The sequence below is a fragment of the Amblyomma mixtum genome, chromosome 2 (genome assembly GCF_055824585.1).
Source record: "Amblyomma mixtum isolate Tamu chromosome 2, ASM5582458v1, whole genome shotgun sequence".
Classification (NCBI taxonomy): Eukaryota; Metazoa; Arthropoda; class Arachnida; order Ixodida; family Ixodidae; genus Amblyomma; species Amblyomma mixtum.
The window spans coordinates 27,518,676-27,535,165 of NC_143013.1; the positions used below are offsets into that span (position 1 = coordinate 27,518,676).

General features: G+C 48.9%; 1 protein-coding gene across 2 annotated transcripts in view; it reads right to left on the minus strand.

Moving 5' to 3' along the window:
* Window positions 1-16,490, minus strand: part of LOC149358769 (calcium-activated chloride channel regulator 2-like) — a 458,350-nt gene that overhangs the window by 357,653 nt on the left and 84,207 nt on the right. For both annotated transcript variants that reach the window (XM_089570958.1, XM_089570957.1), the window contains exon 2: window positions 182-260. The gene's annotated coding sequence lies outside the window, so the exon portion shown is untranslated. The remainder of the gene's footprint in view (window positions 1-181; window positions 261-16,490) is intronic.

Sequence of the window (16,490 nt, forward strand, 5' to 3'; positions counted from 1 at the left end):
TGCCATCCGCGACCACCATCCAAGCAACCGACGAACCACTCGAGCGCGGAGAGAGACAGCGGCGTGCGCGGCCCGCAATCGAAATTCGGGTCAAGGTGCCACAGCGGCGGCCAAAACACACACACGTGGCCGGACGCCTGATGGAGGCGCCTCCCCGCAAACACACGGCACACGAACTTACCGCACTTCGCAGCCGACGTCGCCAGCACGAGAGAGGAAGGGAGAAAGACCTCGTCTTCTTCCCTGGCGAAGGAGTCCTCCTGCAGCGGGGCACATAAAGAGAGAGGGGGAGAGAAAGAAGTGTTCATTATATTGTTCCCTGGGACAAGCGTGTGTCTCTCTCGGTAAACACACGACGTGCGGGCCAGCACTCGGCGGGAGCCGCGTGCGAGCGCCGCGTACGGATAAGAAAGCAAAAAGCACTGTTCTCTGACACAAAGCACGCTTCTCACCTCTTTCCCCGAGCACCGCGCCCTCGTCTCGTCACGCCGCAGAAACGTGCTAGCTCCTACAGGGCGGACGAGGTCCTCCCGGCTCATAATGGACGCGTGGGAGGCGGCAGCGGGAGGTAAAGCACTTCCTTCACCGCTTTTACGGCCCCCTGACCAGATTCGGAAGACAAGGCACGGATTTGGGCCAGATGGAGAACTTGCTCCCTGGTATACGCAATCCTCCCAGAAATAACCCAGGACAAGAGACGGCACGCAACAGAAAATTCCATCGGCCCTTTTGAATCCAGTTGGTTTTCAAATATCACTGATTCTGTGGACGTTCCTATTTCCGCAGACCTACAAACTCGTCGAAAAGCAGCTAAATCTGCAGTGAAGGGAAGAAAACTAGCTGAAAAATGAAGTAATTATATATGTCATCTGCTTCTCTAAGAAGTGGCGGATAACGTTCAAAATTTCCAGCCGCCTATTGTAAGAGGAGAAGAGGTCGTTGAAGATTGGTGGAATATTTTCTATGAGGGGATATGTGAACAGACATACGCATGTGAATGCAATAGTAGCCATTTTCATAAAACACATGCTCAGTGTGTACTCAATGCTGCCACAACGTAAAGTAGCTTGTGCACGGAAGGTATGATAGGAAACACGGTCTACAGACAATGTATATATTGGACGACAGGCACACACTTATAGCCGGGAATAACTTAAATTGGGGAGTAATTACTCATCCACGTGAGCGCTGCCAACGGCTACAAAGGAAGGCTATGCATCTTTATGAGCAATTGCTCCCGATATGAAATCTACTCCACCCACGGTGTTTCCCATAAATACAATGAACTATCGAGTAACGAGTTTTTGTTCTAACGGTGAGCCCTTGAAGCTTTAGCTCCTAAAAGCCACTCATGGACATTGCACACAACCTAACAGTGTCACCTCAAAGTTTTCGGTTATTCTCAGGAATACCAGAGGGGAAAAGGAAACGTGCTCTAACCAGAAAATCAAAAATTGGAGGGCGGTAGCCAACGGTCACCAAAACCAAGGAGCATAAGGAATGTTTTTGTTCTTAATTTGTCATGTTCATCAATGGGAGATTAACATGGCAGTTATTTTTTATTATTCTTCTTCGTGTTCTCATCCGCGAACCTGATTCTCTGTTCCCACTGCAACGCCTGCCTCCTCTTGCGATCCATTCCGTTACCCTAATGAAGCATCGGTTATTTTGTCTTCACGTTACATATAGTGCCCATGCCGATTTCTTACTGATCTTTACTAGGACATTAATAACTCTTTTTTCTCCCCCTACTCACACTGTTCTCCTCGTATCCCTTTACATTACCCCTATGATTCTCCTTTGCAAAGCTCGCAACGTTGTCCTCAATTTTAAGTTCAACCTGTTTCGTTAACTCCTCCACATTTCTGCTCCACAGATAAGTACAAGGAAGACACTCATTCTAAACGCTAGCCTAGAACTTAAATAGCTCCGAATTGCACAGGGGAAAAAATGATTATTAATGTTTCGCAACAACATACATCCAGAATTCTGGATATCACCAGACCCCGTACTTTCGGCGAACACCGTTTGCTCGATTAATTACGACATATTTCTAGAATAGTCTACTTAAGTGTCAGCACGGAAGACGTGATATTAGATTTTTTGTCCGACAGCATCAAAGCGAATTTCAGCCTCTAGAACCCGGATCAGCGCACAATCGTTGACTTAGAACGAAAAAAACTCGTGAAAAAGGTTTCTAATGTAGGCACAAAAACGGCTCGCTACCGCAAACCGCTTTGAGAGCAACAAGTCTTTAGAAAGTCGGATGCAGCGACGAAGAACATCTTGTTTGGCCCGCACTACTTTCCGCTTCAAAGTTACCGGCACCAAAAATAGACTTCGCCTGTGGAGCCACGCCGCATCCTGCTGACACACACAAGCGAAGAAGCAAGCGGTCGAAGTCGATTTCGAAATCTCGAGTTCGAAACTCTTAACCCGACGTCGTTCCGCTTCGCACAGACGCGTAGAAAGGAGTGGGGAAAAGTATCAAGAAAACGGGGACACCGGTGCATTGTGACTGACAACTTCATTACGCCGCCAGCAAAAGCCGAGGGCTACACAAACAGCTTGTCCCGAAGTGTACACTCTATCGTCGCGCCATACACTGTCACCGCCGCGGTCGCCGCCACCGACCCTATAATACTAGGCCTTTAAAATAAAACAGCGATAAAGCGCAGTAGCGCTCGCACACGCACACACATGGATTCCCACTGATTCGCTTGAACTCCGGTCGCCCGCGAACTGCAGCTCGAAAGCGCTGGGAAACGCCACCGACGAGAAGACGGGGGACACAAAGATCGGAGACGAAAACAAATTTAAGCGCGTCGTTGACAGAGAGGAAACGGAGGAAAAGAGGAGTGTCGCGGCGACAAATGTTTACCCGAGCGAACGGACTAACTTCGGAACAAGGTGCAAACAACAGTCGTTTCAAGTCGAGGCGCGAAGCAAGCTCCGACCTTGTTGACGGAACGCGGCGCTAACGACCACGGAAGGAAAGACAGATAAACCTCCTTAAAAGAGATGAGAGGGAAAGCGGCTAGAAAACAAAACAAAAAAGATAGAAAATAAAGAGGTAAAAAGTGTCGGAAAGCAGCATCGACCGATCCGGGCATTTGCAAGGCATTTTAGCCGCGAGCAATTCTGGCGCGCGCACAAACTGACTGCAGTGTGCACGTCGCTGGCATCATCGTTGGCGCGTTGTTTTTTTTTCGAGCTTCCCACGAGCTCGTCTCGGATGTTGTTACGCTCCTCGTCGAAAAGAGGCGTCGTCGCATTTAGCGCTTCAGCGACGTCGACGACGGCGAAGAGACGGAGGAGGAAAGGTTAGGTGCAACTCTGGAGAACTTTGACAAACTGCGGGCGCTGCTTTAAAAAAGTAGCTTTAATGCCAACGAGAAGAGAGCAACAGGCGGATCCGCGCAGAGCGAAATGTTCCAAGTCAGCCACGTGCCTTTGGGATCTCGAAAGAAGCGTCTGAATGGAGAGTCACGGAGGTTGTTTTATCATAGATTCATGCTCCCCAGTATACAGCCCTATCACGTGAAGGATTAAAGCAACAGCTAGAGTTGTAATTTTCTAAAAGAGGTCCGAGTTTTTGCAACATGAAGACGATCAGTAATTGTCTTCGTCCCATATCCCGAAAAAAATATACACCTATATGTTTGTCCACGAAGGCACGTTTGAAACTATATACGCACCGGGCTTGTGAAAAGTTTTATAGGGCACAGAGTCTGATTTTGAATAGTTTATTCAGCCACTTACAGCGCTTGTGAAGCTTACAAAGTCATAAGTGGCGAGGATGAGAGTCTCCCCCAGTCTGCAAGGATTCTTAGCATAAATTCTTAGCGTTAATTTTCAACAACAGGGCTCGAAAGCAGCCCCTATAATAGTATTATAGTGCCATATGTTACCTGGTGATATTAGCTAAAAACACATAACGGAAGCTCGAAGACATGGTAAGAAAATAGTACGAAAACACAAAACACTACAATACAAGCATCCTCTTCTTCTGTCCAGTGACAAGCGTATTATACGCTCTTCATATACTCGAACGTGCAGCAGCTATTCCAACCAAAAACTGAAACATCGTGCTGCACTGCGCAATATTTTAAATGACATCAAAGGAGAGCTGTGCAGTCATGTTCCAACGGTCATCTTATGTATAAAAGGCTATGCGTTCCCGATACCTTTTGTTCACCAGTTTTTTGTTAGGCAGTTTCGCTCTTCCTGGCTTTCACCCTATAGGCAACGAAAAGCCCCGGATTGTTATCGTCAAGTTCCAGTCAGTCATGAAAAGTAACGGGAAAAGCTCAAAAACCAAGAAGAAAATTCCCAGCTTCGAAGAAGCGCCGGAAAGCTTCTTATGCGAGCAGCTTAAGCTCCCAGCTTAAGACCACTCTATGCGAGCAGTACGACAACCAGACGCGCAAACGCATGTCAGTCCATGCTCTCTTGCCAAACAAACAAAATGCGCGAATACCTACTGCTGTCGGTCGTGGGACGAAATTTCCACATCTTGTTCTACGAATATACAAGCAGTATGGCGGCCTGCGCTGAAATGTTGCGCCACAATAAAGTTAGAAGAGATCTAATGTGCTCGCATGAAAAGCTTCTTTTAGCTTGTCAGTACTTTTGTCTCAAAGACAAGCTTGTTATTATGGACCACCAACAACGCTTTTATGCTCGGGAAAAGTATCAAATGCGAACAAATGCGAACATTGTAGTTCGGTTATGCGGCCAGCCGGACGCAAAACTGAGAAAAATTGTCATCGTAACATAAGTAATAAATAAAATTGATTACCTTTTTATGTACTGGCTTTAGCGTGCATGTTTATACTGAAAACTGAAGAGGCAGTTGGCATTCAAAGACTATTCTATTTTGTATAATTTTATTAACCCTCCTGTGTCTTGAGATATGCACGTCTAAATTATCAGCCGTATCCTTCTAATTACGCATGCGAGAACGCAGCACTCATCTTGAGGCTTCTCTCTGGTCTAACGCACATGTTGCATATGGCGCTTCGCCTGAGAAGAATCTGGATTTGCAGGTGACGGTGATAACTTTTCGTTCTCGGCCAGCGAAACCGAAGAATAACGGCGCCGGGGGCGTGAGGCGAGCATTACGTCTTGAGTAGTTAAGACGTAGTGCCGCTCTAGACTTCGAATGGTGTCAAAGGCAGCGATACCACACTGCTGACCAAGCGCAAACATTTACAACTGCCGACTGTGTCGCTGCATTCTTGTAGGTCGAAGCGCCATGCGCAACAGCTGCGTCACATCAAGGAAGAGCTTTATGCTGAGCGTTGCAATATGGTATGCGTAATTACATTCTACTGGGCTGAAATTTTAGCCTTGCGTATCTAAGGACACAGGTACGTTACAAAAACTGTAGATAATAGAGTAGTCTCTGAATACCGCTGCCTCTAAATTTTCCGTATAAACATGCACGTTAAATGCAGTAAATAAAAGTTAAGTAAGGAATTTCAGTTAAACAGGTTTCGATGACAATTTTTCTCGCTGTTTGTGTCCGCCTGGGAACATCACCCATTTGCAATAATGACTTTTGTGTACTGCTCTTGGTATTTAAAAAAAAAAACATTAAATCCTAATTTTAAACACACACAAACACAGACACGCAGATATATATATATCTCAAATGCTGTAGTACAGTCGAAAAAGGCAGGCCCTTTAGCCGAAACGTCGACTCGCAATAAATGTTTACCTGAACGAAGCGTTTCTCGATTTCGCATATATATATACAGGGTGTTTCACCTAAGACTTTCTGCAATTTTTAAAAATAAGCTATTTGAATTAGATGCGCGCTTTTTCTGGCATAGCATTGTCAGTGGTGTAGTACATCATAATTCAACTAAGACGTGCTAACTAGCAGGCTTGTTAACCAATATTTAATAGTTAACTTTTAAACTATTACCGTTAGGCTCCTTAATTATTGAGAGGCATGCAGCCCACCGTAAGTAATGTCCATATCCGTTTTTAGAATTTCGAGAACGCGATTATCCTCGGCGCTGTGGCCCAACAAATTTCGCCTACATCGCGCCAAAATACATGCGGTTTGAGAAGCTTGCAGGCAAAGCAACCTCTCCAGTGAACCTAACTCATCGAAATAGCCAAAATTTGTTGGGCCACAGCGCCGAGGATAATCGCGTTCTCGAAATTCTAAAAACGGATTTGGACATTACTTACGATGGGCTGCATGCCTCTCAATAATTAAGGAGCCCAACGGTAATAGTTTAAAAGTTAACTATTTAATATTGGTTAACAAGCCTGCTAGTTAGCACGTCTTAGTTGAATTATGATGTACTACACCACTGAAAATGCTATGCTAGAAAAAGCACGCATCTAATTCAAATAGCTTATTTTAAAAACTGCAGAAAGTCTTAGGTGAAACACCCTGTATATATATATATATATATATATATATATATATATATATATATATATATATATATATATATATATATATATATATATATATATATATATATATATATATATATATGCGCTCGCTGGAGACTGTCAGCCAGGGCTCCGACAACGCATATTCATTACACAGCGGAGCCCGTCACGCAAGCCACGGCTGAACAAAGGTCGTCCTTTCTTCCCCCAAAAATGGCTCTCTCAACCGCGAGACATTTTGTTCATCGCCCTCTTATTTTGCTGTCTCTGGCCTTTCTCTGCCACCGTCATAGAAAGAGCGTTAGCTTCCGCGAAGCTGGGTTGACACCACAGAGAATGGTTGAGATATGCAGCTCAAGCACCCACCACCCCCGGCCTTACTTTCTTTCCTCCTCTACGCCGTACCGCCGACGTCAATCTCGGAGTCGCTGCTTTTCCTTACTTTTCCTTGTTTTGCATCCCTTTACTTTGCTCTGCCCAACTTTGCCTCGCATTGCTTTGCTTTGCTTTTGTGTAAAAGTAGGGCTGAGAGGTTTTTGCCCGTCAGAGCACTTTGCGTCCCATAACTCAGCCGCTTAAGAGAATGGTGAACGCCGGCTTCTCTTTCCTCCGCGCCATTTCAGCCGCGTAACAAAATTACGTAACCACCCGTTTAACGAGGCTTGTGTAACAGGCACCGTCAGTATACGCGCATAACGCGCACCATAGCGACGGAGCTTGCAGTCTTGTTTCTCAGGAGCGTAATTTTATACATTCGACATTTCATGCGCGGCGTCTTTGACATGTCAAGCGACAATTACGCAGGCAGAGGCACGTGTTTCGTCGGCGAATAATTAGCGACGCTATTAGCCGCGCATTCTGTTATACCCTTAGCAGTGTTCGCAGACGAAGTACACAGTGCGGCCCTTTGGACCCGGTGCACTGTTCAAAGCTGCCTGTGTTGGCAACTGTTTTTGTTTGTTTAAAAGGGAAGTTTTTGTTTAAAAGAAAACTGACTGTGTAAGTCAGTTGCGTGGGAGTCGACCTGACTGGCATGCGACTCGTTTCTCAGACGCAGAATAAGTCATATGGCTAGGGGTACTCAAAAACTGGTGTAAAAGAAGTGAGAAACTCTATCTCAGTAAAGCGGCATGCAAAACTCATCATCTTCACTGCCAGAGAAAAAATATAGATATTTTATTATTGCAAGTGAGGTTCGTGCCTTCGAACGTCTGAGGCGCTGGTGAAGGTCTTGATAGTGAAGGTGTCATGCGCCATTCCAAAAGCACGGTCTTTGACACTCAGTCCAAAAAAAGAATGCTGTGTAAACATCACAGTGCCATAATCCTTAAAGGAAAAAAATATATATTCTGACGCTGAAAGCGCTGCCCTGGTCACGTGACAAACGTGTACCGGGCATTTTTCAGACCTGCACACTTCACATCGTTCTCTGCATGCCAAGTTGCAACCGTAATTAATTGTCTTGGGACAGTCGCTTCGGTAGTGCCACTATGGAGCCGCAACCGACGGTGAACATAAGGTTTCGAGCGCGCTGCTAATTCCAGCGTCGGCCTCTGTCAGCGGTTCAGGGCGCACGCAACACAATGACTCATCGAGTTCCAGGAATGGCGCGTCCGGTGCTCAGTAAAATAAAAAGGTCAGACCTAAGTAGCGCATGAATGAGAGACCATAAATGTTTCTCTCTCACTCCTTCCTACGTTTTCTCTTCGTTATTTCACTTATTTTCTCGCAAAGAAAAGCGGTAACAGCGAAGAGGGGACCGACGGCTGTCGTCGAGTAAGTTCCCGAGGCGCATCGCCGGTAATGGAGCCTCCCCAGGAGACCGTGGCTCTGTTTCCTCCCCATTCTCCTTTCCCTTCCCCTCCTCTCCTGCGTTCCCTGAAGGGGAGGAGCAGCAGCGAATGACAGTCCAGTCCAGAGACCCCGTTTGGCAGCGCCGAGATGGCGCACCTGAGTCTTTGCACCTTTCGCAGCCAGCCAGGGATTCCGTTATCCGACATCCTTTTTTTTTTTTTGTTCTTAAAACGAAATGAGTACGAAGAATTTCCTTCGGGCGTGCAGGAACGGCGCCAGCGTCGTAATATGCTGCAATCAAGGGCTTTTGTCCGCTCACGTGTCTTGGTCGTACCTGAGGTCACGCTTATGGGGACAGATGGTGCCTGGTGCAGTGTGTCTACGGCTCTCTGCCGAAAGCAACTTGGAATGACCTTTCAGTTTACATGGAAAGCTGCGAGTGCCGTTTTTTTTTTTTTAAGTAACTGCACGGCGGAGTAAAATAGAATGCTGTGCAGGTAAACATGAAATTACCTATTGCTTCTCATTCACTCAAATTTTTATTTCTTCACTTGGTCCGCATGCTTATAGTTAGCTGGTGTCCTATGCCAGCGCACGTTAGAGAACTCGAGGTGGCTGAAATATACATGGAGCCATCCGCTACGATACCGTTCACTAGCTCTTTTCGCCCGCTTCATGATTATTTCACCTTTTTTCCCTCATGGCACGCGGTTCGGGTATACCAATTTATATTATGCGCTGAGTCATTCTCGCTTCAGGGCGGAAAAAAATAAACACACAGCGCCAAAGGCGTTTCAGTGAAAAAGAACGGGGGGGGGGAGTCGGAGCGAAAAGTCTCCAGGACGCTCGGAAAGTGGATTTAGCACCATAGACGCTATATTTGTCAGCGATTACACTACATTTGAACGACGTTATAGCGAAGTTGAAGGGGTAATGGGATTAATTCTTTATAGCCCGTGTTGACCCAGCTTCTAAATGGAATCGTCATTTCTTCGTTATATCTATTATTTCGTTATAACGAGGTTAGTGTGTATTTCACAATAATAGGTTAAAGGACGTGAATATGACTTTCACCTCCACAAATCTGGTCTCGAGCCGGCGCCTAACATTCAGGCTATCGGCTTCGTTTAACAGCTTAAACATCCTAGAGACTTTTGCCCTCGACTGCGCTTTAACGAACACACGTTATGGCACCTCTGCCCCTTAACATAGCTAGAGATTAACCCATGGTGTTTCAGTGCCTAGTCCACAAGTGAAAAGAAAACGAAAAAAAGGCTGTACAAGCTACAGCGCCCACCGTGGCAATCATTCATTTTCACCAGAGGAAATTTCCTTCGCAAGTTCTTTACTTCCACGCCCTAAGACAATGGCGCACGGATAGAGAAAGCGGGAGAGTTGTCCACGCTGGGGACTGCCACAAGCGCCCTCACGCGGGCGGCAAGTGAGTTCATTTCGCCCTCGACTCCGCAGCCGACAACAAAGCCTCAGCGGCCGCCACCGTGGCGAGCAGTACACCGTATTACGAAGCCGACGCGACTCGAGCAGGCACGCAAACCACGGGGGAAATTTGGGGCCGCGACCAGCCGTGCCCTAATTAAAGGAAGAGGTCGGCCGCGCCCCGGCAGCCGACGCGCGATACTCGACGCACTCGGCTCTCGTGTGCTGTGAAGGCGCCGCTTCCTACAAATGTACCGGGAGATAGGAGGACGACGGTAGAGACGACGCGCTTGATTCGCTTCCGCAACATGCCGCCACCGCAGCACAGCGCTGGTGGCCGTCCACTGCCGAAATAGGGTTCCAATCTGAAATTGTTGTTAACATCGACGTCCCGCTTGCTTTCCCTTTGGTTGATTTATTCGTCTACACCCTGTTTATTTTTCTTCAGGTAGACAGTTTTGTGCAGTTTATGTTTTTTTTAAATGTGGCAGCAACTAAAAGCATTGCTTAAGGACCTGTTGCATGCCCAATGCATTTATTGCTATCGACTCCCACGCCATTGCCCAATACTCTATAGTTGAAGCTGCGAATAAATACCACCAAAATATAAATAAGTAAGTAAACAATCAAAATATTATTTAAATAGCGCAATACTTTATTTCAAGAAGAAAGCAAGCGTCAGCAAGCGAGAGCATTGCTTGGACAGTTTGGAGCAAACGAAAGAAAAGCCGTCAGCAACCATTTCCCACTTTCTTCTATTACTAGATCGCGCGTCGCAACAAGTCGATCATTCATTGAATTCAGTCGGCGTGGATCTAGGTGCACACGTCATGATAAGAGTTGCTTTCACCGCCGCTCGTTCGCTTCCTTCAGCTTCCTTCAGCTTCTTTCCTTCTTCATCTGTTCATCCAAGAAAAAACGCGAATTTTTCCGCGTCCGTTCCCTTGGCGGCACGGAAGTGCAAGGACCTTCGTGGCAGACCGGACCCTTGAGAATGCCGGGGTCAATAGGGAAGGGAAAAAGGGAGCGGCGTTGTATGGGACAGGAAAGGGAGGAAATGGGAGAGGGTAAAGGGAGCACTGGCGCTGCCGGAGGCGCATGTGGCCGATTCCTCACCATTCCCTCCGGACAGCGTACGTGTTCGGCCATTAGACCCCCGCATCCCTGCAGCGGCGCCCCTTCGCGATTCGCTTTGCCGGTCCCTTTCTTTCCCGTGCCAGCCTTCCCTTTGGGTCCCATCCGCTCTCCATCGCCGCTACGCCGCCGATCCTCGCTCTGGGGCTGCCTGGACGAGTTATAAGGCCCGCCCGGTGTCTTCCGACTGAGGCGGCCCCAGTCGCTAATTACGTCTTATCGAGTTACAACTAGGCTCGGTCACGCAGGCGGCACGAAGCGAGAAGCAAGCGTGTGCCGCTTAGCGTATCAAACGTGGCCTCTGTGCGCGAATCCCGAAGCTCAAACCTCCCTTTCTCCTTCCTCCACTCCCCCTCGTTGTTCTGTGTACTGGGCGCCATTAGAGAGGGAAACAGGGAAAGGGTGGATGGCGAGCTGCAACCAATTCGCCCGGAACACACGCTCCGGGTCGGAGGGTTCACAAATCAGTGCAGTGGTGGTCCGGTGATTTGCATAGCACGGACGTGTCTCGCTTATTGGCCACACTCCCCTCTCAGTCCGTGGCCCTGCTCGCACGGGCAGGAAGCTACAGCCGCCGCGGGGAGTCCAGGGACCGACCGCAATTGTGTTTGCAAACACGTCGAGGAGAAGAGGTGGACGCTACTTGTTGAACTGCCCGCACGCATGACGGCCTGTTTAACTGAAACCACGTCCGTTTATCGGCGAATTTAAATGGGCGGCTTTCGTCGAGGCTAATTTATTTGTTTTCCCGCGTTTAGGTGTGAGTGACGTGTGACGTCGGTACAACTCTCCCGCAGGTAACGTGTGAGTGGCTAACGTTTGATACCGGTCACATGTGATGCGGGTCATGTGTGATGTTGTAACGTGTGATGTGGGTACCGTGTGATGCAGTGACGCGGAATGCACTTACGAGCAAAGCAGTTACGTGTAATGCAGCTACATGTAAAGTAGTTACATGTAATGCAGCGACGTGTAATGTAGTCATGTGTATTGCAGTTACGTGTAATGCAGTTATGTGTATTGCAGTTACGTGTGATGCAGTTACGTGTGGTGCAGTTACGTGTAATGCAGTTACGTGCGGTGCATGTGACGGGTGACGCGAGTAAGGTCACGGGTGATGTGGGCAAAGTGTGATGCGGGTAACGTGAGAGTGAATAACGTATGATGTTCGTAAGATGTGATGCAGTTACGCATGACGCAGATGGATTGTGGTGCAGGTGACATGTAATGCAGATAACGTGTAATGCGGGTCACGTGTGATGAACGTAACGCATGATGAAATTAGGATATGAAGAAAGCAACGTGCGTGTTAACAGACGCCGCTGAGGAATTTGAGGTAAGAAAGTCTACACTGATCGAAAACAAAACAGAAACTTTATCATATCTGAATTTTGTTAACGAGCGCGATAGTTTAACTACTGTTCCGGCTTTACACGATGCTGTGGTTCACAGTCGCAGCAATGAAATTGCCTTGATGTGAAGGCGTTTAGAGGTACTTTAGTAAGCATATAAGTAGTGCGTTAGCACGAAAAACCGAAAGTTTCTTCCGATTAAAACTCCGCATATAGGCTTGTGCAGACACATTACCGCTTCCTACACCTTGACTACTGCTATCATTGCTACCTACCCCAAAATAGACAACAAAACTGCTGCCGCGAGCCATCTGTAGAAACACTCTACCGCTAGTCGCGAATCCACACGCTAAAAGCTGCTCGCCACGTTCAAACCTCTACGGGCTGCGTCTCGGTACTCGGCGGATGCGTGCCGACTATTGACTCTCAGCGCTCAACTAAATCGCCGCTTTCTTCCTGGAAGAACGAGCGAAGAAAAAAAAACAAAGGAGCTAAGCACCCAACCCCCGATGAAAGTTCTATGCGTGCGCACTCCCTACACCCTTCTTCCCCTACTTCCCCAAATACATACCCAGCCTTCTTTTTTTTTTTTCAGCGCCTTCTCCCAGCACACATTACTACAAGACCGCCGTACAACACACAACGGCGTATTAACGGCGCGCGCTCACTCGCTCGCCTCCCTAAGTCGCAGCTCAAACGCTTGCTGAGATGGGGAAAGGGTTAGAGGGGAAAAGAGGGGAAGGAACCCCCGTGTACGTGCGAGATAAACCTAATCACGCGCCGCCATTACCCGAAAGCCCTTCATTAGGCCGGACGCGGCGGCCGCCGCGGGCGCGAGAGGATTCAGTTCATTACCAAACTATCACCGCGCAGCGGTGGCGGAGAGCGCGCTGTTTGCCCGAAGCTTTCGCCCCTCGCTCTCCTCGGACACTGGCTGGCTGCCTTCTCGGACGAGGAGCCGCAAAGCGGTGTCGACGCCGAGTTCGCGAATGTTTGCAAGCCGCCCCCAAGGGTGAAGTAAAGAGTGAAGTACGCAGACCGAATTCTTGGAACCTGTTTGTTGGACAACACAGTTCTTGTGTCAAAGCTTTGTACAGCACCCTAGCAGTGGACTATGCACAATGAAAACTGGAGGCGGCATTGAAGCTCCGCCTTAAGGCCATGACGCTATAGCCTTAGTTTGTAAATGCCCACATATGTGGAATTGTTCATTCTCTACTCTGCATTCATAGTTCGCAAGGAGTCCTGATACCTCTCCTCTGCGGTACTCAGATGACTCACAGAAATACAAGCCTGGAAAGGCGTCGGCGCAAGCTAAAAAATTATAGGAATATACTTTTTCTCTGGCTTCTTTCTTTCTTCGGAAGTGAAAAGGTGGCATGAGGCTTCACAGATTTGATTAGCTTTTCGTTCGGCATTCCTCGCGCCACAACACACCTAGTTTTTCTGCTTTCAATTTCCTCCACGCGAAAATTGAGCGGATCCGGAATCCTGCTCTAAAATGTAAGCAGAACTAAACCTATATATATTCGGGGTGAGGGGAGGATACAAAAAACGAGAACGGAAGTCGTATAGTATATGAAGGGGATATGGCACACGCACGTCTTTCGGTTAACTTTATTTCCCTTTCTCTGTCCTCGTCCCTCGACTTTCCACTCCACTCTGCCTGCCTTCCTCCGTCTCCTTCACTCTTTTACATGACATAGCGCACGCCGTGTCCCTGCATAGTAGGCGCGACGGACCCGCGGGCGGGGGCGGGTCGACTGTCTCTCAAAAACCGCCGACGACGCAGCTTAAGTCCTGCACGTCAGAGTTCGTCATGTTTCCGGCCACGAAGGTCCCGCCATTGCTGGCGGGGCACGCGATTCTCTTCCGCTGTGGACGTACGTGCGGACGTACGTGCGTATGTGCGTGAGCGTACATGCCAGCGGCGGGCCAGGCCCCGTGTTCCTCTCTCGATCGTTGTTCTCCTCCTCCTCCTCCGTCTTTCTCTTCCGCGCTCACCGTGTCGATGTCAAACGCGTAATGGCCGCCGCATTGTTCGCGAGAGACCCGCGGCGGCATGCATTGAATAGGGGCGGCCGTAACGCCGTCGGACGGAGACTATCCGTGCAGCAGCAACGAAGTTTTTCCAAAACCAAAGTTAAAAAAAGAAGAAAGCACGCACGAGCCAAATCCGTCCAGGGATGATTCAGGTGTAGTGAGCACGCGTGGGACGGAAGCAAGGACAACGAGAGAGAATCCAGAACAACCATATCCGTCGTGGAATGATGGAGGTGTAGTGCACGTACGGAGATAGCAGGCGAAAACAGGCGGGTGTTGCGTGCAGTAGAATTACAAAAGGCAGGGTGAATGCAGCGTGGACGTGGTCGAGATTTGTTTCTGGTCGGCCGGGCAGCTGAGCACGGCACGGTGCGTGGTAGCCCGAAACTTACGGGGCTACGCTGAAACGCAGCCCCATTTCAGGAGAAATCAGTAGCAGACATCGGAACTGACGTGTACGGGGGAGTACGAAAGTGTAAAAAAAGAAACGTTCTTGCATGAAGAACTTGTAGAGAGTAGAAAAACTGGTTTGTTTCGCAACAATATTTTTCTTTTCTTTTCTTATGAGAAAAAGGTGCCTTGTATTTACTATACCTGCCGGTCTGGGTTTTCGTAGTCTATTGTGTCAGTCATGGTGCAGTACTGGTTTTTGTCTCGTTAGGTAGCTTTTGCTTCCGTATATACTTTATTTGTGCCAACAGCCCTTCCACAGAAATTATTGTGAACCGTATCGTTTTCTACACACGCCCCCCCCCCCCCCCCCCGCCCCCCTCCACACACACACACACACACACTTTTTTTTTTGTGCAGACAAAGAATTACTCTTCGCCTTTAGGTGTGCGCACGTCACCGTATTCGTACAACACTCTCGTACCGCATCGCTTATCATATCATGGCTCGCTATTCCCAGCTCGTGCTCTGGTACGTAGCACATCTTCTAAATACAGTAAAGATTGTTTTCATGTGATGCCACGGCCGCCATATTTGGGTACTGTGGCTAGCTTCTATAGTGTACGCCATAGCCCTGACCCTTCGCTCACCCCTCTTCCCTTCCCCTCTCTCCTTCTTTCCCTGTAGAAGTATTCCTCTTCGGGCACCATATACTACATACCGCACGAAGATGCATGTGGGCTACCTAGTTATACGTGGCCCTTGGGCATACGGTACTTTGCTCCATGTATTTAAATGCTGGCTGAAGAAGGTTCCGGCCCTCTCCACCTCCATACTATCTGATACAATCAAAGAACGAAATGGTGAAAACACCTCAAAGGAGGCCCCTCCAGGCAATGGCGTCCACCGATTGCCATGACGTCGTGCTTAATTTCCCTCGCACCCTCTAGCATGACACCGCGGGGCTTTCAGATGCAAGGATGTTAACCACAGTTTAAGCGGATGAATAGTGACGTCAGGACAACCGGTCGACACTTTTGGCTGGAGGGCCCAGCTTTGAGGGGAATCTGCAGTTTCATTCTTGAGTTGTACTAGGCTATAGCGCTGGATGGTCGCTTTCCATAAACGCCTATGACAAACGAAGGTTGCACTAAAACGGGCCAAAACAATTCCAGTAGCCCCAACTCCTGGTCGACCGCAGTCCGCAGCCCAACACACGTCACTTCAAGCCCCCACACACCACAAGCACTCTCTTCACCCGCCCCCACACAGGCACGCGCAAGCACACACACAAGCACTCCACCTGGCACAATAAAAAAAGAGGAAGGGGGGCGACAAACGGCTTTCTTCGTCGGCAGGGAGCGTGCAATTTCTAAGCGACTGCCTCGCGGTGTCCGCGCACCACGTCGGCGGCGGGGGCATTCCCGCTGAGGCGGTCGGATTCACGCATCGCTGCTCCCGATCCCATTCGTCGCATGCAGCGCGGTTGGGGAGAGAGGACAGACCAGCGGCCGGCCAGTATACCGTACAGCACAGGGCCACATGCCGGCTGGGGCTTACGGGGACAACAATGCGACCGACGCATGCATGGCGGTCGCTCGGCCCAGCGCCCAGACAATGAACCCGAACCGGGCCGCGCGCGCGCCTGCACACGCAACGCCCGTCAGGTGGCCGATGACGACGCAACGGTGGACGCCGGTGGCAGTGTTTGGACAGCGGCTGCTTCGTCCCGTCCTTCCCGGAGGGTGATGGCGCTGGACGAGAGGGGTCGCTGCTGTTGACACACTGCCACACACTGCCGCGAAGATTCCCCGTCGCGCGCATCGCTCAAGGAGGGTGGGTTTGCGTGGAATATATCTCTCTTCTCTCGAGGTACTAATAGTCTCTAAAGATTCATGGTACTGCGGTTAATTTTTGCCTCGC